This window comes from Castor canadensis, chromosome 2 (genome assembly GCF_047511655.1).
Source record: "Castor canadensis chromosome 2, mCasCan1.hap1v2, whole genome shotgun sequence".
Classification (NCBI taxonomy): domain Eukaryota; kingdom Metazoa; phylum Chordata; class Mammalia; order Rodentia; family Castoridae; genus Castor; species Castor canadensis.
The window spans coordinates 119,025,431-119,049,562 of NC_133387.1; positions in this window are offsets into that span (position 1 = coordinate 119,025,431).

Here is a 24,132-nt window from a genome sequence, read left to right on the forward strand (position 1 = left end):
GCTAAGATTCCACCTCACCCCTGTTAGAATAGCCATCATCAGCAACACCACCAACAACAGGTGTTGGTGAGGATGCGGGGAAAAAGGAACCCTCTTACACTGTTGGTGGGAATGTAGACTAGTACAACCACTCTGGAAAAAAATTTGGAGGCTACTTAAAAAGCTAAACATCGATCTACCATTTGATCCAGCAATACCACTCTTGGGGATATACCCAAAAGACTGTGACACAGGTTACTCCAGAGGCACCTGCACACCCATGTTCACTGCAGCACTATTCACAATAGCCAAGTTATGGAAACAGCCAAGATGCCCCACCACTGACAAATGGATTAAGAAAATGTGGTATCTATACACAATGGAATTTTATGCAGCCATGAAGATGAACGAAATGTTATCATTCGCTGGTAAATGGATGGAATTGGAGAACATCATTCTGAGTGAGGTTAGCCTGGCCCAAAAGACCAAAAATCGTATGTTCTCCCTCATATGTAGACATTAGATCAAGGGCGGACACAACAATGGGATTGGACTATGAGCACATGATAAAAGTGAGAGCACACAAGGAAGGGGTGAGGATAGGTAAGACACCTAAAAACCTAGCTAGCATTTGTTGCCCTTAACGCAGAGAAACTAAAGCAGATACCTTAAAAGCAACTGAGGCCAATAGGAAAAGGGGAACAGGAACTAGAGAAAAGGTTAGATCAAAAAGAATTAACCTAGAAGGTAACACCCACGCACAGGAAATCAATGTGAGTCAATGCCCTGTATAGCTATCCTTATCTCAACCAGCAAAAACCCTTGTTCCTTCCTATTATTGCTTATACTCTCTCTACAACAAAATTAGAGATAAGGGCAAAATAGTTTCTGCTGGGTATTGAGGGGGTGGGGGGAAGAGGGAGGGGGTGGAGTGGGTGGTAAGGGAGGGGGTGGGGGCAGGGAGGAGAAATGAACCAAGCCTTGTATGCACACATGAATAATAAAGGAAAAAAAATAAAAAAATTAAAAAAAAAAAGATTTCTTAGGTGGGTCACCTAAAGTATGATTCACATAAAAACATACATATAGTTTGAATTCATCAAAATTAAAACATTCTGCTCTTTGGAAGTACTGCTTTGAAATGTAAAGAAAACACAACCCCAAAAGTCCACCAACATGAAATAGACAAGCATTCTAAAATAAGCCCATATAATAGAATACTGGAAAGCAATGATATGTTGATCCTTGTAAGAATGCAGTCAAATTCCCATAATAATTGTGCTAAATGAAAGAAACTAAGTGAAAACACCTTTGCAATGTATGCTTTCAATTATATAAACTTTTAGAAAATGCCAGGGAATTTATAGTAGCAAAGATCAGATTGGTAATTGGCTGGGGATGTTGGTTATCATGTGTGATGAGCAAGAATTACCGAGGGCACACAAAATCTTTCTGACTGATGATCATGCTCATTGTTTGGATTTCAGTGGATTTTTTTTATCTCTGTATCAAAACTTATGAACTTACACATTTTAAATGTGTGCATTTTATTGCATGTCAATTATGTTGCTATGAAACTCTAAATAAAGTTTTCACATTTCCTTACTTAAATATTATGACTCACGTAAGACTTACTTTCAAATTAACAATGATAATCTCAGTTTTAACTGAAATTATATAAATGAAATCCTATGTATAAAAAATATTCAGAACAAAAGATTAATATCTTTCAGTAAATCTACCAAGGCTAGCTAGGTAGCATGCATTCCAGGAAACCAGACATCTGACTATCAAAACTGCAGGAGACTACTGGTTTGCTGTGCCTGACTTGTCATCTATTACTAGAATATTAATTAAGAGAGGTCACAGAGATTAGGTATCCTGAAAATTGAAAGGACTTTAAAATTTCTTTGTGAGGAAAGAGTATTGATTGTTTTTGAAAACAGCAAAAACAAAAAAAGGATTCTTACTGTCTTTTGTCATGTTTTGGTTTTTGTTAAAAAGGCTTTTGTCTTTCTTTTTCAGCCATCACATACACACACTTTGATTCCAATGATACATCAAATGCTAATTGTTTCAAATCTCAGAGCATTTCTTTTTCCTATCCTACTTTGCCCTATATAAGAAAATCTGGGTATATCAATGGTTTTTTTGTAGGTCAAATAATTAATTAAGTGGTCATTCCAACTCTTCTTAAAGTGAATACATTTGCAGGGTACAATTCTTCTAAAATATGTGCCTTCTGAACTGTTTACTTAATGAAAACATTGTAAATCAGGAGGCAAGCAGGCAAGGGCAGAGGAAGAATCAAGTTTTATAATTTTGCATTTGCTAAGCTGAAATTCATAGTTGAAATTGAGTAAGTTAGATATATTCTTGTTCTGGCCATGAGATTTATATTGTACAGTAACTGGGCTGAGAACTTTCTTATTACTTGAATGAGTGAGTGATCTCAAAGCACTTTGGATACTATATATTAAGATAATTAAAATCTTGGAATTATAAAAGCCTGGAAATAAAATTTTGCTCCACTAATTATTTGGCATGAATGGGGAGATTCTTTAACTATCTCAGAGCATGATTCTCTTAAATTTTAACCAGAGAAAAATATTAGATATTTTGTTTTAGAAGAATGAACAGAAGTTTTTGAGAGTGGTACACTGAACTGTGGTGGAGGCCCACAGAAAATAATGCTCCTAATATCCTCATGGGTGCTAATCCTGATACCTCCAGCAATCCAGTAGTAATGTTTGGATGAAGCCACAGCATCTCTGTCATGGGCAGGTAGTGGGAAGGCACAGCCTGTCAAAGGTCAGTCAGCCTAGGCACTAATGGTGCAGAGATTGTTTCAGAAAATGAGCACAAAAATGAGAAAGATTAATTAACTCCTCCTTAAGTCTCTCACTGAAACTGAGGCAGAAACTTCTCTCTGAAGTGATGTGAGCCTGAATCTTCTAGTGACATTAAGAGGGAATGCATGAGATCCACACAGAGATTCCAAACAATGTTGTTTCCAGAAGTGGCATTGCAGCCCAGGAAAGCAGAGATTTGATAGAGTCTGAAGACCCAGACTGTCATATGAGGTTAGCAAACAAGAGACATCAAATTCTGAATGGCTATGTGCAAAGGACAGTATCCATACAATAATCTGAAATCAAAAGTTTAATGACATGGGCATACTAGTAAGGTTTCAGTGAGCTTGGATTACATAAACTTTTCTTTCATTTTTGGGACCAAGCTTTTATGAGCATATACTGTACAAAGTAAGGAGTTTTCATTATATTCCACACATGTGTACAATGGACTTCTTTGACTTTCTTGCCTCCCCTTTTCTCTTCCTATTCCATCTCTCTAATAGCTCCCCTTTTCTTCTCATGACCTTTCATTTTTCTCATTTTCCACTAACATCCACAAATTAGAGAAAATGTACAATTCTCACAGGAGGTCATAGAATGATGTACTTCATCTCCTGAAAGAAATTAACTGCCCACTTAGCTTTACTGTATCCAGCAAAGCTATCCTTCACAACTGAAGGAGAAATAAAACCTTGCAGTATAAACACAAACTAAATGAATTCACAATCAAAAGATAGTTAGAGGACTCCTACATACACAAGAGGAAGACAGACACACCCATGAGTATACAGGAAAGAATAAACTTCACTAGAAGACTAGATAAGCAAATGAGGATTAAGAAAGAATCAAACACTATACAAATAAGAAAATGACAGAAATTAGCTCATACCTTTGAATTTTGACTTTGAAGGTTAATGGTCTTAATTCTTTGATTAAAAGACATAGAGTGGTATATTGATTAAACAATAAGACCTAACTCTTTGTTGCCCACAAGAAACACACTTCATTGTCAAAGACAAACCAGGCTTAAAATGAAAAGATGGAAAAAGATATTCCAATGAAATGGAACCCAAAAGCAAGGAGTAGTGATACTCATTTGACAAAGCAGTCTTCAGTGAAAAATTAGAAGAGACAAAGAAAGTCATTTCATATTGATAAAGTGAACAATACATCAACTAGTTATAAAAATATACACACCAAATATTATCATAACCAATTTCATAAAACAAATACTACTGAAATAAAGGGTAGATCCCAATACAATAATAATGGGTGACTTCAACATCCTGCTCTCATAAAGTCATCCAGGAAATAATTATTATTATTGCCATTCCAGTGGAGTATCTTTTTAAACGTATGTCAATCTTACTTAGGCTTTTTAATAAAAAGTTTTCTGTCAAATACATGCTTTGTTTTCAATGTCTCCCCAAATACTTTGCACGGGATATGTGTTTAGAACCAGCATTCTTTGTTTAACTCTTATGATTTGTCATTTAATTTAAATTATTTATAAATGTCATAACTACTCCACAGAACAGGATTGGACCCATCCAAAATTTGGTTCACATTAATGTCACACATGTACCTACAGGGTATGAAAATGTTTATTGCTTGTATATTGAAGCTTTCTGAGGAAAGAAAGGCAGGCCTTTCAAGTTGGCCTGAAATGGTTGAAAGTGCAGATGAAGAATATTGGCTTGGGGTCTTTCTTTTGGTTAAGGGATAGGGCTGCAATAATGGTTTTCAAACTGAAAATGTGGCTTATTTCTGCTATGGACTTGCTGCTGATATCAAAGGAAAGAACACTTAGACATTCTTATCAATTTGCCCAAGAATGAGACAGAAGGAAAAGAAAAGAGAGGTAAGATTAAAAGGTATCAGCAAATATCAAAAATGAAGTCAGGCTCTTTATATAGTAAACCACTTTCCTGAGTGATGGCACTTACTTTAAGCAAAGTCTACTTCATGTTGTTGCACAACTAATTAGTGATCTATCTAGAAAGGTAACAACACTGAATAGTTTATCAAAATGATATTTTAGCTATAAAAGAATGCATATCCACTCAATGATCAAATAAAAAAAAAGTATCAAGCTAAAGCTCTGTATTTAAAATTTTTGTATTGAAATAATAAAGAAATTTAAAACAAATTAAATGTGTTCAATTCTTTCTAATATGTATTTACTAACACTTGAGTAGGGTATAAGCACATTGTAAAAGTCTGTTAATTCATCAGTGTAGACTCTAAGTCTGAATGATAGCCACCTCAATCTGGAATGATACAGGACTCAAAGTCACCAACAAGCCTTTATAGTTATGCACATTTTTAAATATGTGAAACACACAAGTAAGTACGCTAAGTATAACTGCAATACAAGGAACATACAACAGGAACACAAATGAACATTCACATATGACTGAGGGATTTGGGAAGGGCTCCAAGAAGACATGATATTTAGTTAGCCAATCAAGAAAATAGGAGGTTTTTCTTGGGACATGACAAGTGAGGTGGGCAATTGTAAATAATGGGGGAAACTACAACTCGTGATAGACGGTGACTTCTATAGGGACTGAACTAATGGTACCTGGCAAAAAAGATCAGAGAGATTTCTTCTACTGAAAAAGAACACAGCCAAAATATAGGTGAAAGGTACCAGAAATTGGCAAGTGAAAAAAATTAGGAAAGTTAAAAATGTAAATATTACTATTATATGAATATATAAAAATGAGAAAAATAAAGCAAGGAGAAAGCTTAAGATGTAATAATGAGTTGGAAATTTGAAAGTATCAGATAGTTTAATACCCAGAATAAGTAAGGAACTCAATACCTCAGTAGCAAAATTAAAATGATTATATTAAAAGAATGATCGAGAGTTCTAAATAGACATTTCTCAAGAAAGACACGTCAGGCAGGGTGTTCATCACCTAGGGTACATAGTGAATATCCCATCTCAAAAACCAAGGAAGGAAGGGAGGGAGGGGGAGAGAGAGAGAGAGAGAGAGAGAGAGAGAGAGAGAGAGAGAGAGAGAGAGAGAGAGAGAGAGAAAGAAAGAAAGAAAAAGAGAAGGAAGAAAGGAGAGAGAAAGAAGGAAAGAAAGAGAAGGAGGGAGGGAGAAAGGAAGAGGGGAAGAAATAGGTATTTGAAAAAGAAGTTCAACATCACTAATCAGAAAAATGAAAACCAAAAGCAGAACGAGATATCACCTCACTATAGTAAGAATGTCTATTATCAAAGAAACAAAAGATAGAAAGTGCTGGCAAGGATGTGGAGAAAAGGGAACCTGCACACTGTTGGTGAGAATGTGAATTATCATACCCATTATGGAAAACTATTAATATTCTTCAAAAAATTAAAATAGGCTTAGCATAAAACCCACTCATCAGAATGCTATGCAAAATCAAAAAGAAATTAAATCAGTATATCAAAGTGATATCTGCATTTCATTTATTACAGCACAATTCACAATAGCCAAGAATTGAAATCAAGTTAAGCGTTCACCAACTGATAAACAGTTAAAAAAAATTTGTGACTCTTATGTACAATGGGTTACTATTCAGCCATACCAAAGGATGAAATCCTGTCATTTGAGGAAACATGGAACTGAACTGGAGATTAACATAATAAATGATATAAGCCAGACACAGAGACATTAGTACCATATCATCTCAAGGAGAATGTAACAATGTTGATCTAACAAAAACTGAGGTTGCAATAGTAGATACCAGAGGTTGGAGAAAGTAGGGAGGAAAGAGGAATGATAAAAGTTGATCAATAGGTAATAAGCTACAGTTAGACATTAGTAATACTTCGTGTGCACAGAATATAACTATAAAAATATAATGTACTTTATATTTAAAAATTTACAGAAAAAAAATTGAATGCTTTTGTCATAAAGAAATGATATTTGAAGAGTTAGATGTTGTTACCCTGATTTAAACATTATACATTACATACATGTGCCAAAGCAGCCTGGTATACCATTAATATGTGCAATATTTGTGTTTTCATTTATCAGAAAAGAAAATAGAATAAGGTCAATACACAATAAACACATTCTTTAAAGTGTTACTGGTAGGCAGTAGTCAATGGGAAAGATGGTTATGACAGCCTTAGTTCTTGGTCAGTGGCTATGAATACAGCAACATCCCTGGACGGGAACAAAGAAAAGGGACTTTTATTAAAAGTGACAGCGTGCCTCTGAAGAGATGAGCCTTAGAGAAGTTCCACTGTCAAAAGTGAAAGGGACAGTTCAGAGAGAATGTGAGTTGCCCAGGTTGCAGCCCCTAGAATCACTTGTTGGGTAATGGGGGAAGGAAAATCTGTGGGTGTGAACTTTTAGGTCGACCTTTCACTCTGTTTAAACCAGCCAGCACATGGTAATAATGAGGTCACAAGCAAGTGTGACACACCTTCTGGTCTGGCATCACATTTGGAATGTCATAGAGCAGTCATCTGTGGTCCTAGAATGAATAGCTGGGCCCCCATAGAGAGATGTTTGTTATATTTGGGGTGTCTCAGATGTGAGAGGCAGGGTGTAGGTCTGTCTTCCTTCCTGTTCAGGTCTGGTTACCTGCTTACTTTAAGAAAAAGACCTTAATAAGGGGTTGGTACCAGTGGGAGTGAGGAGGATGTGGGGATAGGGGATAGGAGGGTAAATATGGTACAAATACTGTGCACACATGCATGTAGATGGAAAAATGAGACCTATTGAAACTATGCCAGGAATGGGATAGGAGAGAATGATAAAAGAGAATGGTAGGGGGGGTGAATTCAAGTATGATATATGTTGATACATTGTAAGAACTTTTGTAAATGCCAAAATGTACCCCCCAGCACAATAAAAAACAATTAAATTAAGTAATAAAAAGGGACCTTAAGGTTGTAAGATATGATCTTGCTCTTTTATTTATGTGAATTTTTTTCCAGTGCTAGATAGCCTCGTAGTCATCAGAAAAAATGAATATGCTTTCTTCTTTTTAAACAAAAATAAGTGGACTCTTATAGTCAGTATCCACAGAAAAGTCTCATGTCAGTGATGTAGGAAGTATTGTATAGCCATCACAGCCAGATTGGGTGAGGCAATCTCCACAGCTGTAGGATTAGATGAGGGCTGGGCTGAAAGCCTTCCTGTCAATGATCCTGTTCAAGAATCATTAGGACACAGATGAGATAAAAGGCAGAAAAGAAAGAGTGAAGAATTCTGAAATGTGAGAAACTGTGGCCAGAGAGGAGAGTTTTGGATTGTAAGACACTGGGGACAGAGGTTTTCCTGACTGTAACTCTGCTGAGGGCATAGTGGGGAGAGAGGAGCCCGATAGAAAATTTTAAGATTAAAAAACCTCTCCATGTATTCACACAATTACCATTAAGTATTCGGCTTTGTTTTGGTAATAGAACCATAGATCCTGAAATTTAGAATCATCCAACCAAATGAAGCATTAGCAACTAGAAATGAATTTTACATCAATGGCCTCTCATCCTTCATCCTCCCTGCAGAGCAATTGTAGTATCTGCACTTCAGACAGGAGGAAACTAAGACTTTGAGAAGTAAAATTAAATATCCATAGTCAAACCCTGAGTCAAACTCAGTTCTGCCTGGTAGCAAATTATTTTTTCTATGATTTCTTTCTCAGCAAGAACACTTCTCCAAATGCTAAATGAGAGGTGCATTGTATGCTGATGTCATGTCTAATGGTAGTATATTTTGAAGAGATAAGATTAGAATAAAAAGATAAGTATCTGGAAAGAAGATTTTATGTAAAAACAATGAGACAAATGACAAATGGAAAAGCACTAAGATGATCAAAGAGGACATGATTGAAAATATCACTTAGACAAAATAAATTATGGAATTCAAAAAGAAGCCAGTTTATAATGAGATATATTGATACATTCAAGAACCAGATGCAAATTTAAGAAGTGTTTCCTTTCATTGGGTCTATGACTTTTATGAGTCAGATGATATGGCCAATAGGGATGAAATAGTGAAATTGTGGGTGTGGGAGATGAGCATTAAACTAACTTCCAATGATATCCACAGATTACCTGACTAAATCCAAAATCTGTATTTTCCCAGAATGCATATTGATAATTTACAAACCAAAAAGTTTATAATCATATCCCTAATATCTATCCAAAATTATGGTGAGTCAAAACAGGGTCTTTTGCCATTACCCTAAATGTCAAGAATTTATGGCCTGTGTGCTTGCTAGCATTTTTTATTACATGGTATTTTAAAAAGAGAAAACATGGATTATAGAATATTTTACTCCTTAGTCTATGTCTTCTACCATTAAAATTGGCAGGGAAGAGATTTGCTTGAAAGAAAGAATTTGAGTGAGGGACATCTCCATATAATGTTTTATTTAGCCTGCAAAGGATTTTGTTGTACAGGATTTTAGTTCTGAAGAAACTTAATCCTATTAAGATGCCTAAAATTTGTAATAAAAGAGCCAATGATCTCTCTATGTTTCTCTATCTGATTGCCACAACTTAGAGGTTTAAACAACACATTGCTGTTTCCACAGTTTCTTTGTGTCAGGCTCCAGGTGATGATTGGAACAGGGTTTTTCATAGAATAAAGGAAGGTACCAGTTTACTAAGGGTTACTAGGGATCCCTTCTAGGATTGTTTGATGTTGGTGGAATTTATTTCCTCTAGAGATCATTGTGGCTTCCTCTGCTGTATTGAGTTCCTGAGATCAGGGATGGGAGCCATCTTATAAAAGACTCACCTGATAGGTGAGGTCCACCCCAGTTAACCAGCATTTGTATAATTCAAAAACATTTGATTATGAATCCTGTATCTGAAAAGTCCCTTTATATCATCATACATGTCAACAATCTCAGGTCCAATATGGCACTCTTATGATCTCAGCCACTTCAGGGAATGGGTTCCCACAAGGGTGTCAAGTCATGGGAGACCATTTTAAGATTCTGCGTAAGATAGCTTTTTATATGGAAAGCTCTCACCAACATGATAGTAGAGCTTATTTAATGCTATGTCTTTCTTATTATCTCCTATGTTTTCTCTTCAACAAAATCAGAGAAAAAGAGGGCAGAACAGGGTCTGCCTGGAAGTGAGGAGGGTTGGAGGTGAAGGTGGGAAAAAAATAAAAATTAAAAATAGGGAATTCCAAGATGGTGGCTAGAGGGAGGAAGCAGAAAGTGTGCCTCCTAAAGTAAAATCGTGGAGAGACATTGGAGATACACCTTACAGGAAAAACAACCCAGAAGAGGCAAAACTTTGACTCCTCCACACCTGCAGCCTGTGCATAGCATCTCCACTTCACGTTAAACAGAGAAACCAGGAGACCCCCTGGGCTGCCAGATGCCCTTGCCCAGATGGCTTGGGAAGGTGAGCTAAGTGGTACATGGTTCCCTCAGACAACCCTGGACCAGATCAGCATAGCCCCCTGGACAGACTGACCCCCACCCAGGAAAAAAAAAACAAAAGAATAATAAGCAATAACAACAAAAAAGACATGTAGAAAAGAGGGTGGGGTGTCTTGAGTCCCAAAGAGGAAGGGAGGAGAAATCCCTCAAACAAGCCAGCCATAAAAGGCAAGAGCCTTGGCACACGAAAATCAATCAAGAGCAGGAAGGCTTGTAAAAGTGGTGGTGGAAGGAAAACTCCACACGAGAGGGGGAAAGACCCACCTCCCACATGAGCTGTAAACAAACACACCATCCAGCAGGAGCGGCAAAACAGGCCCAGCAATCAGGAGCAGGAAAGCTTGTAAAATGGTGGTGAGAGGAAAACTCCACAGGAGTGGGGGGAAGACCCACTTCCCATGTGAACTGTAAACAAACACACAGGCCTGAGAAAGCGGGTGCAGTGTCACCTCCCCCAGTGTGCTTGGAAAGGGAAAAGCTTGTAGCAGTGTCTCATGCACAGGAGAACTCTGAGTAAACAAAGCCTGTGGGGCCAGGTGAGTGCTAAGCTCATGCCAGAGATCTGCATAAATAAAGCCTCCAGCAACAGCAGGCTGACAGCAGCGGGCAGACAAGCAACAGCTGCAGATACATTCTCAGAACTGTCTCAAGACTCTGTTTTTTTCTCTCTTCCTTTGATGAGACAACAACCGAACTACACCTGCATGCTAAAAAAGTTACTGACACTGTATTGCACTTGAACCTGGGACCTTTGTGGGGTTTTTGTTTGTTTTGTGTGTTGTTTTTCTTAGTTTTTTTCCCCTTTGATGAGACAACAACAGAACTACTTCTGAGACACCATCTCCAGGATTGGAGGCTGAGGGACAAACACCAAAATTATTAAGACTGAAACTTTATTGCATTTGAACTTGGAGGTTTTTTTCTTATACTTATTTATTTTATTTATTTTTTCCATTTATTTATTTTTTATTTTATTTATTTATTTATTTATTTATTATTTTCAATCCTCTCTCTGTCTTTCTAATGCCTGTTCAGTTTACCGTAGATTAGTACACTGTCTCACCTTGTTTATACCTTTGAAACTTTTTTGTTTGTTTCTTTGTTTTGTTTTTTTCTACTTGTTTATTTGTTTTTCCCTTTTCCTTTAACTTCTTTGCTTTCCATCCCCTCTCATACTTCCATTCTAAATATCACTAGTGCTATTATTACAAGCCAGAAAATACTTAATTGCACACAGTACAGGGACAATAACAACACCAAGGGCAATGACGGGAAGACAGAAAAAACAGGGAAACCAGTTTCCCCACAGCAAAAAATTAGTATAGGAACCAGAGGGAAATGAAGAAAACAGACACAGATCCAGACTCCAACAAAATGAAGATGAACTATGCCAAAGAACCCAACAAAGCCCACAAGAATAATATAAAAGAAGAAATACTACAGGTACTCAATGAGAATTTTATAGAGATGATACTGGTTGTGGTCAACCAAAATGTACAGGAGACATACAAGAAATTTCAAAAAAAAATGAAAATAGAGAATTTGAAAAAGCAAAAGAAATAAAAGAAACCAAACCATTCAAAGAATTAATGAAACAAAAAGTTGGTTCTTTAAAAAAATAAACAAGATCAACAGACCCCTGGCAAACTGACTAAAATGAGGAGAGAAAAAACCCAAATTAGTAGAATCAGGAATGCAAAAGGGGAGAAAACAACAAACACCATGGAAGTCCAGGAAATCATCAGAGACTACTTCAAGAACCTATATACAAAAAAATTTGAAAATCTTAAAGAAATGGACAGATTTCTAGATACATATAATCATCCAAAACTGAACCTAGGGGATATTAATCACCTGAAAAGATCTATAACACAAAACAAAATTGAAGCAGCAATCAAGAGTCTCCCCAAAAAGAAAAGTCCAGGACCTGATGGATTCTCTGCTGAATTCTATCAGACCTTTAAAGAAGAACTGATTCCAACCCTCCTTAAACTGTTCCATGAAATAGAAAGGGAAGGAAAACTGCCTAACACATTTTATGAAGCCAGTATTATACTTATCCCAAAACCAGGCAAAGACACCACAAAAAGGAGAACTATAGGCCAATCTCCTTAATGAACATTGATGTAAAAATCCTCAACAAAATAATGGCAAACCGAATTCAACAACACATCAAAAAGATTATTCACCACAATCAAGTAGGCTTCATCCCAGGAATGCAGGGGTGGTTAAACATATGAAAATCAATAAACATAAGAAACCACATTAACAGAAGCAAAGACAAAAAACACTTGATCATCTCAATAGATGCAGAAAAAGCCTTTGATAAGATCCAACACCATTTCATGATAAAAGCTCTAAGAAAACTAGGAATAGAAGGAAAGTACCTCAACATTATATGTGACAAACCTATAGCCAGCATTATAGTTAGCAGAGAAAAACTGAAACCATTCCCTCTAAAATCAGGAACTAGACAAGGATGCCCACCATCCCCACTCCTATTCAACACAGTACTGGAATTCCTAGCCAGAGCAAGTAGGCAAGAAGAAGGAATAAAAGGAATACAAATAGATAAAGAAACTGTCAAAATATCCCTATTTGCAGGTGACATGATCCTATACCTTAAAGACCCAAAAAACTCTACTCAAAAGCTCCTAGACACCATCAATAGCTACAGCAAGGTAACAGGATATAAAATCAACATATTTCTATACACTAATAATGAACAAACTGAAAAAAAATGTATGAAAATAATTCCATTTACAATAGCCTCAAAAAAAATCAAATACCTAGGTGTAAACTTAACAAAGGATGTGAAAGACCTCTACAAGGAAAACTACAAACTTCAGAAGAAAGAGATTGAGGAAGACTGTAGAAAGTGGAGAGATCTCCCATGCTCATGGATTGGTAGAATCAACATAGTAAAAATGTCTATATTCCCAAAAGTAATGTACATGTTTAATGCAATTCCCATCAAAATTCCAATGAAATTCAATAAAGAGATTGAAAAAAATCTACCGTTAACTTCATATGGAAACACAAGAGGCCACGAATAGCCAAGGCAATACTCAGTCAAAAGAACAATGCAGGAAGTATCACAATACCTGAATTCAAACTATATTACAAAGCAATAACAATAAAAACAGCATGGTACTGGCACAAAAGCAGACATGAAGACCAGTGGAACAGAATAGAGGACCCAGAAATGAAGCGACACAACTACAACCAACTTGTCTTTGATAAAGGTGCTAAAAATATACAATGGGGAAAAGACAGCCTCTTCAACAAAATCTGCTGGGAAAACTGGTTAGCAGTCTGCAAAAAACTGAAACTAGATCCATGTATATCACCCTATACCAAGATTAACTCAAAATGGATCAAGGATCTTAATATCAGACCACAAACTCTAATGTTGATACAGGAGAGAGTAGGAAATACTCTGGAGTTGGTAGGTATAGGTAAGAACTTTTTCAATGGAACCCCAGCAGCACAGCAACTAAGAGGTAGCATAGATAAATGGGATTTCATAAAACTAAAAAGCTTCTGCTCAACAAAAGAAATGGTCTCGAAACTGAAGAGAACACCCACAGAGTGAGAGAAAATATTTGCCAGCTACACCTCAGAAAAAGGTGTAGGGAACTTAAAAACCTAAATTCTCCCCAAACTAATGAACCAATAAAGAAATGTGCAAGTGAACTAAACAGAATTTTCTCAAAAGAAGAGATCCAAATGGTCAAAAAACACATGAAAAAATGCTCACCATCTGTAACCATAAAGAAATGCAAATTAAAACCACACTAAGATTCCACCTCACCCCTGTTAGAATAGCCATCATTAGCAACACCACCACCAACAGGTGTTGGCGAGGATGTGGGGAAAAAGGAACCCTCTTACACTGTTGGTAGGAATGTAAACTAGTACAACCACTCTGAAAAAAAATTTGGAGGCTACTTAAAAAGCCAAACATGATCTACCATTTGACCCAGCAATACCACTCTTGGGGATATACCCAAAAGACTGTGACACAGGTTACTCCAGAGGCACCTGCACACCCATGTTTATTGCAGCACAATTCACAATAGCCAAGTTATGGAGAGAGCCAAGATGCCCCACCACTGATGAATGAATCAAGAAAATGTGGTATTTATACACCTGGAATTTTATGCAGCCATGAAAAAGAATGAAATGTTATCATTCGCTGGTAAATGGATGAAATTGGAGAACATCATTCTGAGAGAGGTTAGCCTGGCCCAAAAGACCAAAAATCATATGTTCTCCCTCATATGTGGACATTAGATCAAGGGCAAACACAACTAGGTGATTGGACTTTGATCACAAGATAGAAGTGAGTGCACACAAGGGAGATATGAGGATGGTAAGACAACTAAAAAAACTAGATAACATTTGTTGCCCTCAACACAGAGAAACTAAAGCAGATACCTTAAAAGCAACTGAGGCCAATAAAGAATGGGACCAGGAACTAGAGAAAAGTTTAGATCAAGAAGAATTAACCTAGAAGGTAACACACATGCACAGGAAATTAATGTGAGTCAACTCCCTGTATAGCTATCCTTATCTCAACCAGCAAAAGCCCTTGTTCCTTCCCATTATTGCTTATACTCTTTCTTCAACAAAATTAGAGAAAAGGGAAAAATAGTTTCTGTTGGGTATTCTGGGGGTGGGGGGGAGAGGGAGGGGGCTGGTTGGGGGATAAGGGGGGGTGGGGAGAGGGGGGAGAAATGACCAAAACATTGTATGCACATATGAATAAAAAATATTTAAAAATATATATATAAATATATAAATATATAAATTACTCAGCTTTCAAAAAAAATAAAATTAAATAAAAAAGTTTTCAACACACTTTTTGTGTAATTTATTCAAACAATAGCAAAATGTTCTACAAATGTGGTAATAAGAAATATGCTGAGAATATATTTACGTCTTGTAATACAAAATAAAATGTCCTTTCACCAAAAAACAAAAAGGAAGATTGTGGAAAACAAAGAAAGAAAATGTGAAGCATTTTTAAATTTAGTGTTGTTTTTTTGTCCTTTTAAAAATCCTAGTGATACCATTTTTTAGGAAATATGAAAATAAAGGAAGAAATATATTTGGTGAACTTGTATGATTAGAATTTCCATTTTTCTTTTTCTCCTTTGTCATGTTTTCAATCCCTTTTGTTTCAATAGTGCTCCAGTTAAATGCTAAAAATTTCTCCATTTTAGAGGGAAAATAACAGACTTATCTAATAATAATATTTCTGTTATTGAATTCCCCAAATTATAGTAGCTGAGAAAGAATGACATATCCATAACTGCACTTTCTATTTTGGAAAGACATAATTGATTTGTTTTCAATTTTGGGGTCAACCTAGGAGTTTACTTCTTTTTCCAGTCCATACTTTTCAAGAAAGTAAATAATAGCTGTTCAGAAGGCCAACTCATTGTTTGGTCATCTTTCTGCCTGCAGGAAAGCAGTTACTGCAACAGTGGTGTCATCTCTGTCCATGCTAGGAAGAAAAAAATATAGCACATGTTCCACTTCAGCATTATCAGAGTAAATGAATTTTAAAAGACACACATATTGGTAAACTTTTTTACTTTTTCTACACAGAGTATGACCTTAGATTTACTTTTTATGTCCTTGAATTTATTTCACTGATAATTTTTTTTTTTCCAACAGGGTCTCAACAATGTAGCTCAGGCTGTTTTAAACTGGGCTCCAGTGATCCTCCTGCCTGTCTTCCAAGCAGCTGCCATTATGGGTATGCACCACTGTGCCAGCTTGACTTTCTTCATGGTGGCAAGTGAATTGCTTCCTTCGCTGTGTTTCAATACACTTTTTGCAAGATCTGCTTTTAAAGCATCTAACATGTTGTTTCAATGTCACTAGTCTACAGGAGACAAGTGATGTGGTAGAAATTTTATTTATTTTGAAACGGGGTTTTGCTATGTAATCAAGGTTAATCTCAAATTCAAGATTAATCTCAAACTCAAGATTTTCCTGTCTCTCAGCCTCCTGAATGCTGGGATCATAGGCATACTACCATGTCTAGCTAATTACCCCTTTCTCTCTCTCTCTCTCTCTCTCTCTCTCTGCATGTGTGTGTGTGTGTGTGTGTGTGTGTGTGTGTGTATGTGTTTGATGATGGGAACTGAACTCTGGGTCTCTCTCATGCCTGGCAAGCAGTCTACCAGGAAACTTCTTTCTTAGGCCCTGTTTAATATTTTTAAGGGAGGCACAATTGGTGAAAGAGGAATTGTATCCATTGAGCTATCTGTTTGCCAAGCAGCAAAGCCACTATGTTGCTACCAATGCTGTATTATGTTTCTGAATGAGGAATGAACATAAAAATACAAAATATTAATTTGGAGATGTTTTGTTTTACAATTCTCATATAGCTTATAAAATTAAATATAATCTCATCTTGATAGTTTCAGACCTGATAGTTACATGAGTTACATTAAAAATTTCAAGTATATTAACCAAAAACAGTAGGCATGGCTACATTTATTACACCCAAAAGGTGTATTATCTATCAAGTAGGTTTGGAATAGTCTCACTTACTATTTGGAATTCAAAACTCACAGGGATAAAAACTGCTTTGGTTGGGGCAGCCAGTTGACTCAAATTAAATATTGGTTCCCAAATGGTAGATTTTCTCTTCCATTCCAGACAAAATGAGAAGTTTTGCAGCTAAATATCTAACTCAATAGCAAGGTCAATCAAACAAAACAAAGGTAAGTCACAAGACAAACAATATGGTTCTATAAGAGGTCAGAACAAGTTCTGCCCAAAAATGGGGGTGGTAGTGAAGAGGTTGCCCAAACAATGTATACACGTGTGAGTAAATGTAAAAACAATAAAAATTTTAAAAATAAATAAAATGAAAAAACAAAAAGTATGGTCCTATATTACAAATGAATGGAAAATGTACTGGAAGACCCTGTTTGAGAACTTAAAAAAAGAAAGGAGCAATTTCAGAAACTAAACTCTCCTAAAATCAATGAACCAATTAAGAAATGGGCAACTGAACTAAACAGAACTTTTTCAAAAGAAGAAATTCAAATGGCCAAAAAACACATGAAAAAATGCTCACTATCTCTGGCCATAAAGGAAAGGCAAATCAAAACCACACTAAGATTCCACTTCACCCCTGTTAGAATAGCCATCATCAAAAACACCTCCAGCAACAAGTGCTGGTGAGGATGTGGGAAAAAAGAAACCCCAATCCATTGCTGGTGGGAATGCAAGCTGGTACAACCACTCTGGAAAAGAATTTGGAGGCTTCTTAAAAATCTAAACATAGACCTGCCATATGATCCAGCAACCCCACTCCTGGGGATATACCCAAAGGAATGCAACACAGGTTACTCCAGAGGCACCTGCACACCCATGTTTATTGCAGCGCTATTCACAATAGCCAAGTTATGGAAACAACTTATATGCCCCACTACTAACGAATGGATCAAGAAAATGTGGTACTTGTACACAATGGAATTTTACTCAGCCATGAAGAAAAGTGAAATCTTATCATTTGCAGGTAAATGGATGGAACTGGAGAACATCATTCTGAGCAAGGTCAGCCATGCTCAAAAGACCAAAAATCCTATGTTGTCCCTCATATGCAGACTTTAGATCTAGGGCAAATGCAGCAATGTGGTTGGACTTGGATCACAAAAAAAGGGGAGAGCACACAAGGGAGATATAGGAATAGGTAGAAAACCCAAAACATGAAAGCGTTTGATATCCCCACTCCAGAGGAACTAATACAGAAACCTTAAAACGACAGCTTATCACTAGCAGGGGATCAGGAACCAATGTAAAGATCAGTTAAGAGTTGAATCAACATGGGATGTAACACATGGGTACATGAGAGCAATAGTAGGAATCTTTCTGTATAGCTATCCTTAACTCCACTAACAAAAATGCTTTGCCTTTCTTATTATGCATATGTCTTTTCTTCAACAAAATTAGTCAGAAGGGCAGAACCGGACCTGCCTGAAACTGAGGAGGGAAGGGAGGAAAGGAGGGGGGAGGGAGGCAGGGTGGAGAAATGACCCAAACAATGTATACACATAATAAAAAATTAAAAGAATAAAAAATAAAAAAAAGAAAGGAAAGAAAACCATACTAGAAGAGAAGTTTGTCCAAATAAATTAGAAGAGGAGAAAATAATTTTCTACAAACACCATCTCAATTTCCAAATCAAATTTTGGGTTTAGATTTGAATTCTATGCCTTAGCCTAAAATGCTGAGGAGCAAACATCTTATTTTTAGTTAACTAGACTGTTTATGTGTGTATATATTTAGCTAACTTAAGTTATTGATCTTTTGGGCTTTTCATCCATATGTATAATTTTCTCTCTCTCTGCTTTTCTAGGAAATATCGAAGTCCACCTTTTGAATTATTAGTTATTTCCCATTGCTGCCAAACCATAAATCAAATTGGGAAGAAAAAAGTTAGCTGATGTCAACTTTTTCTTAGAAACTATGTTATTAAGTTTAGAACCACTTGGAAACAATCCTTAATGCATACCGAAAACCTGTGTCCACATGTGGACATTAATGAATACAAAAAAAAAAATGATATAAAGTCAAAAGTTTAAGACAACAGCAACTGTGGACTTTCTCTTCCATTCCCATTGCTATTGATCTATTATGACCTTTACTTTGAGATTATTACAAAGACATCCTTAAGGTTTCTAGTGACCTCAACTTTTGCACTCAGAAACTAGCCAAGTGAAGGTCTTAAACAGTTTAACTTCTTAAAACATTACTCTGCTCACAATACTTCTGTTCAAAGACCCCTTACTGTCCATTTTCTGTCAAATGAAGCAGAATCTCTTAGCCTGTCTTTCAGCCTCTCTACTGAAAACTTACCTTGCATCTTTAATATATCTCGTCATGCCTTACCCAGAGTGATTGTTTTTGGTGCCTTACGCTTTTCAGAACCTGTAGTTTCATATTCATGTTGCTTCCTGTTTTTGACCTATTTCTATATGACCTCAACTTAAAACCTATTAGTCCTCCTAGAATTTACTCTAACTTATTTTTCTTCCAGTATACTTCTTTGTTCTCAAAAATGATCTGTCTCTCTTCTGAGCATTGAAATATTAATGACCAACAATATGTAACATTGCCAAAATTGTAATCCAGGTATTTATCTAGATTTCTGTGTTTTCCTGAATAATGATGAGCTCTGTGAGAAACAGTGCAGCCCAGATCTCTGCACAAAACAGGCACCAGCTAGTGTGCCAGAGTGTAGATTGAAATGTACGCTCCCCTCACAGCGTGGGAGTTTCTCTTCCAATTTTCTAATTTTTTAAAATAAAATAAAAACCTACTTTGTGACTCATGACACATTTAAAAGAAATAAGAGAAAGATAATGGCAGAAAATCACAAGGAGTTGTAAGAAATTTATATGGAAGTGTTTTATTTTGGAAGACTATGAAGAAAAGACAAAAATCAAGAGGAATAATGAAAACACTGGAAAAATCATACCCACAGAGGATAAACAGACAGGCAAGGAGCTTGTATAATGCAAAAAGAAAACTCCAGAAAGCAACACAGGCTGATGAGTGACAAGACAATGAACCCTTTGCATATGCAGGTTCCATATCTTCAAATTTAACCAATTGCAATTGGAAAATATTTTTAGAAAATTACATCTGTACTGAACACAGATATATTTTTATTCTTATTTTACCCTAATACAATAATAAGAAATATTTACCTAGCACTTATATTGTATTTCATATTACAAGCAATCTATAAATGGTTTAAGCATTCCGAAAAGTATTTGTAGGTCATATGAAATATCACACCATTTTAAATAAGGTCACATGGAAAAAAAATTCTCCACAGATACCAAGGGAAAACTATGTATTTAATTATTTATCAGCTTCATAAATGTAGTTTTAGAATTATTATTTCAATTCTCCTCAAACAGATTCAACATACTTTGTGATATATTGAAGGAGTCCATTCATTTTGAAGACAATAGACATTTAAATATTTAGATAAGTATAAAACCATGGAACAAATTATATATTAAAAGGAAAATAGGTGCTCTACATGTAGAAGAAGTGGTGGCAAATTGAAGTATTTTATGCAAATGAATGCGCAACAACATAAAATATGTACATTGCCTTGTGCTTGGAGATTGCAAGTTTAAATACACTTTGTCAACTGTAATGGTTGATGTACAAATACTAAACTATGCCATTTAAATTCCCACGTGAAAGCTAGGATATCGCCTTTTCTTCACCAAGTTGTAAAAGAAATACTTTCTCCCTCATTCTGTAGGGTTAAATTTGCCCTGCGTAATGGCAATGTTGAAATTGGTTGAGATTTTGATTGTTTTACATATGGTTAGATGATGTCCATCCCTTAGGTTCATAAGGACTTGTAAGCGGGAATGTTGCAGAGAAGGAATCGCATCACGCTGCTTCTGGTATCGCTCTGTCCGACGCGTACAACAGGTTCTAAGAAGAGCCACGCAGTTGGAAGTGGGGGGCAGAGTTGCAAAGGGCATTGTTCTACAATGTGCAGAGAAGTGGCTTGGAAACAAGTCAGGTGTAGTTGCGGCCAGTAACTTAACCTTCAGGGCCTCAGTGTATTTACCTTTAAAGCAGGGTCAAAACAGGCATAGCATTGTTACAAGGATTAAATGAGTTAGGACATTGTCTGGAAGGTAGTAATTCTTACTTACAGTTTGGTATGAAAACGTCACTGGCAAACTCATCTGAGATGCCCAGCTTTGTATGGGTCACCATGACATTGCTAAGAACAAGCGCTTGCAGATAACAACATCGGATTGATAAAGTTACTTCCCATTGCCCACTGAAATCCATAGTCCTCAAAGGACAATCACTGACACAGCACCCAAGATGAACATTACAGGAATATTACTGCCAGAAACCAAGAGAAAGTTGCAGTAAGCACAAGAAAAATGGAACACAGCAGGACCTATTTTGTTAAGATGTTTCCATGAAATGTAACCAGAAAACTAGAGAGCTCTTCTCTAAGGAGAAAGCAATGTCTTTGAGATTGCTTCCTAATGGTTTCCTCATCACTCCTGTCTTTGTAATCTATTTGGCTGTAATAAATCTCCAAAATAACCTGGGAAAAAGACTAGAGAAGGGTGTCAACACATGGCATTACCTGAGTTACAATATTTATAGGGAAAATAAGTAGAGGAATATTATAAGTTGCATTTTCTCTGAACTGGGTCATTCCAAGGTCAAAAAGTTAGGTGCAAAACAAGAAAAGTTAAACAGATTAATTGTGGTGACTTCACTGAGGCTGGCCTGGGAAACTAGAATATGAAGGGATTCTACAGCTGTGAATTGGATCCTCAGATTCAGTCAAGCCTCATCTATAATGCTTGCAAGCATGAGTATACATCACTATGAACTCAGCACAGAATGGATAGAATGCAAGAACAATACACACACACACACACACACACACACAGCTTTTTGAAAACAAAAATATATAGTCAAATATAAAGCAGATGCCAGGTATGGCTATATGAATGTCTAAAAGTGATACATCTGAAGAAACTTTCTCAAAAGTGTTTGGCATACCCAAAAGAAGACAAGGTGACATAATGTTTATTCATTCATTGTTACTTATCAAGTATTTATAGAGGACTAAAAGATACCAAACACTGTGACTGATGTGAAATTCTACAATACAAAAAAAAATAGAGAAGCCCATGTTCTTGGGGAGTTCACATTTCAGTGATGTAAGCAAATCATTTCATTGTACTCCTCTTCCATTTTTCACTGTACATGGTTTTCATTTATTACTACAAGTAACCCAGGTCATGATTGATGCATCTGGCCCTTTTTGGATTTTTTGCTTTTGAACATTATTGTTCTGTTTTCACTTCAAATTTCACTTCAAATGAAGCTGACTAATGTAAATTTAAAATATGGAATTTAAAATAAAGTATGATTTGGCCTAATCCATACTGGGGGAGAAACAGTTTGCTATATGGTGGAGAAGAGAGATTTTAGTTCTTTAGGAAGAGCAAACAGCAGGTGAAAAACATTTATGGTGCCTTCATTACTTTTAGACTTATTTTACAGAATGATTTGATCTAAAACCACAATTGTTTTTTAGTAGAATGAGCAAGTCAAGTAACATTTCCAGAAACAGTTTTATGGGAATGTGCCTAATGGATCTCCATCCCTATCCTGAAAATTTCCATTTTATAAAATAGATTTAGTGTGGATTCTACACTGCTCTACCAATCCTATTTTTCTTTAGAATACTGTAAGTTAAAATAATGTTAAGATAAAAATTAACAAAAAAAGAAACCAGTAGACCAATCTTTGATTTTGCTGACCATGTTCTCAGATAAGGTGGCTGGAAGAGGAATTTGCTTTGCAACGTGGAGCCAAGCATATCAATTTTCATCTGTATTTATTCCAGCAGTAATTATTTTCTCCATCTCATCTAAGTCTATTTATATTCCCAATAAAATGTGTGGTTTCCTGACACATTTCTTTACCTAGTGGTAATAACCTCTGTCTTCTCACTTGTTGACAGTGCACCCTCCAGCATACTGCTAAAATAATATTAGCTCATTTTGCTGTCAAAACTACTAACAAATCTTATTATTACTGGGCCTGTTCTTTCACTTGCATTTTATTTTTGGGTACCTTACTTTGTGAGTTAGAAAATCTAGATTTGATTTACGTATATATTAGGGGGTCTATAAAAAAAGACTAGAATGGTTTGTGATCAAACTAAAACTAGTAATGGAGGAACATATTCATTGACTTCAGTAGAATTTCATTGGTATAGAAACCCCACAGATACTCTGCTTAGGCATGAAAAATTATCAGTCTTTGACATTATTCATTTCATTTAATATAAAATATTTTCAAGCTGCAAATTAAAAGTATTAAAAATAATTGCCTAATTAACCTATCACATATTCTAATAGGATGTCTCAGAACTGCATAGTTGAGTTACTGTGGTTTATATGTAACAAATGCTAGAAAAATCTCCAAATGAATTTTCTGAATGTTTAAGAAATAAAAATAATTTATATCATGTATAAAAGTGTTCCTGTCTTTATTGAACAGTCTGTGGCATTTTTTTTCTCTCTTGTCATTGAATTTTTATAAGAATGATAAGAGGATATGGAGAACATTAGAGTGCAGGAGTTTAGGAGTATTTCTACTTATTCATTTGATTTCAAATCAGTTTATTCGTCTTTTCTGCCCCCAGCCCTCACTTTCCTGACTTTTCTCTACTGCTAATAATTCTGTGCCTTCCTGTTGGCTTATTTGGAATGAAAGCCGTGCAGTAAAAGGCCATTTATTATAAAGGAAACCTCAGCCTGGTCTCTCCCACAGCCAGTTGACCAGAGAGAAGTTAAATGAGAAATCAGGCAATTGTCCTACCCAGGGTACTCATCCTCTCTTCCTGTGGCTGCCATCCAGGATTTAACAGTTAATAATTACTCATGGAGAGTGAGTTCATTTCTCACAGCTGCACAGGCCCATCTTCTGTTTCATGGCAGCTTCCTTAATATAATGACATTGGCAAGTTAGCATTCTCAGGTATTAGGTGGATTTACATCTATGGAAAGTCTCAGGAACTATATTTCAATTCCCTTTGGTCTCAGAAATGACATGAATGGATGGAGAAAGAGTATGGAGGCAAGCCTACTTCTCATTTAAATTCCAAATAAAATTTTCATGAGAAATGATTAAATACATTTAATTATAAAGTAACTGTCCTTTATTTTTAAAATAAAAATATAATTTTGTTTTTTGCAGGTGAATGGATGGAACTAGAGAATATCATGTTAACTGAAGTTAGCCAGGTTCAGAAGGCCAAAAATCATGCTTCCCTCATATGTGGAATACAGACCTA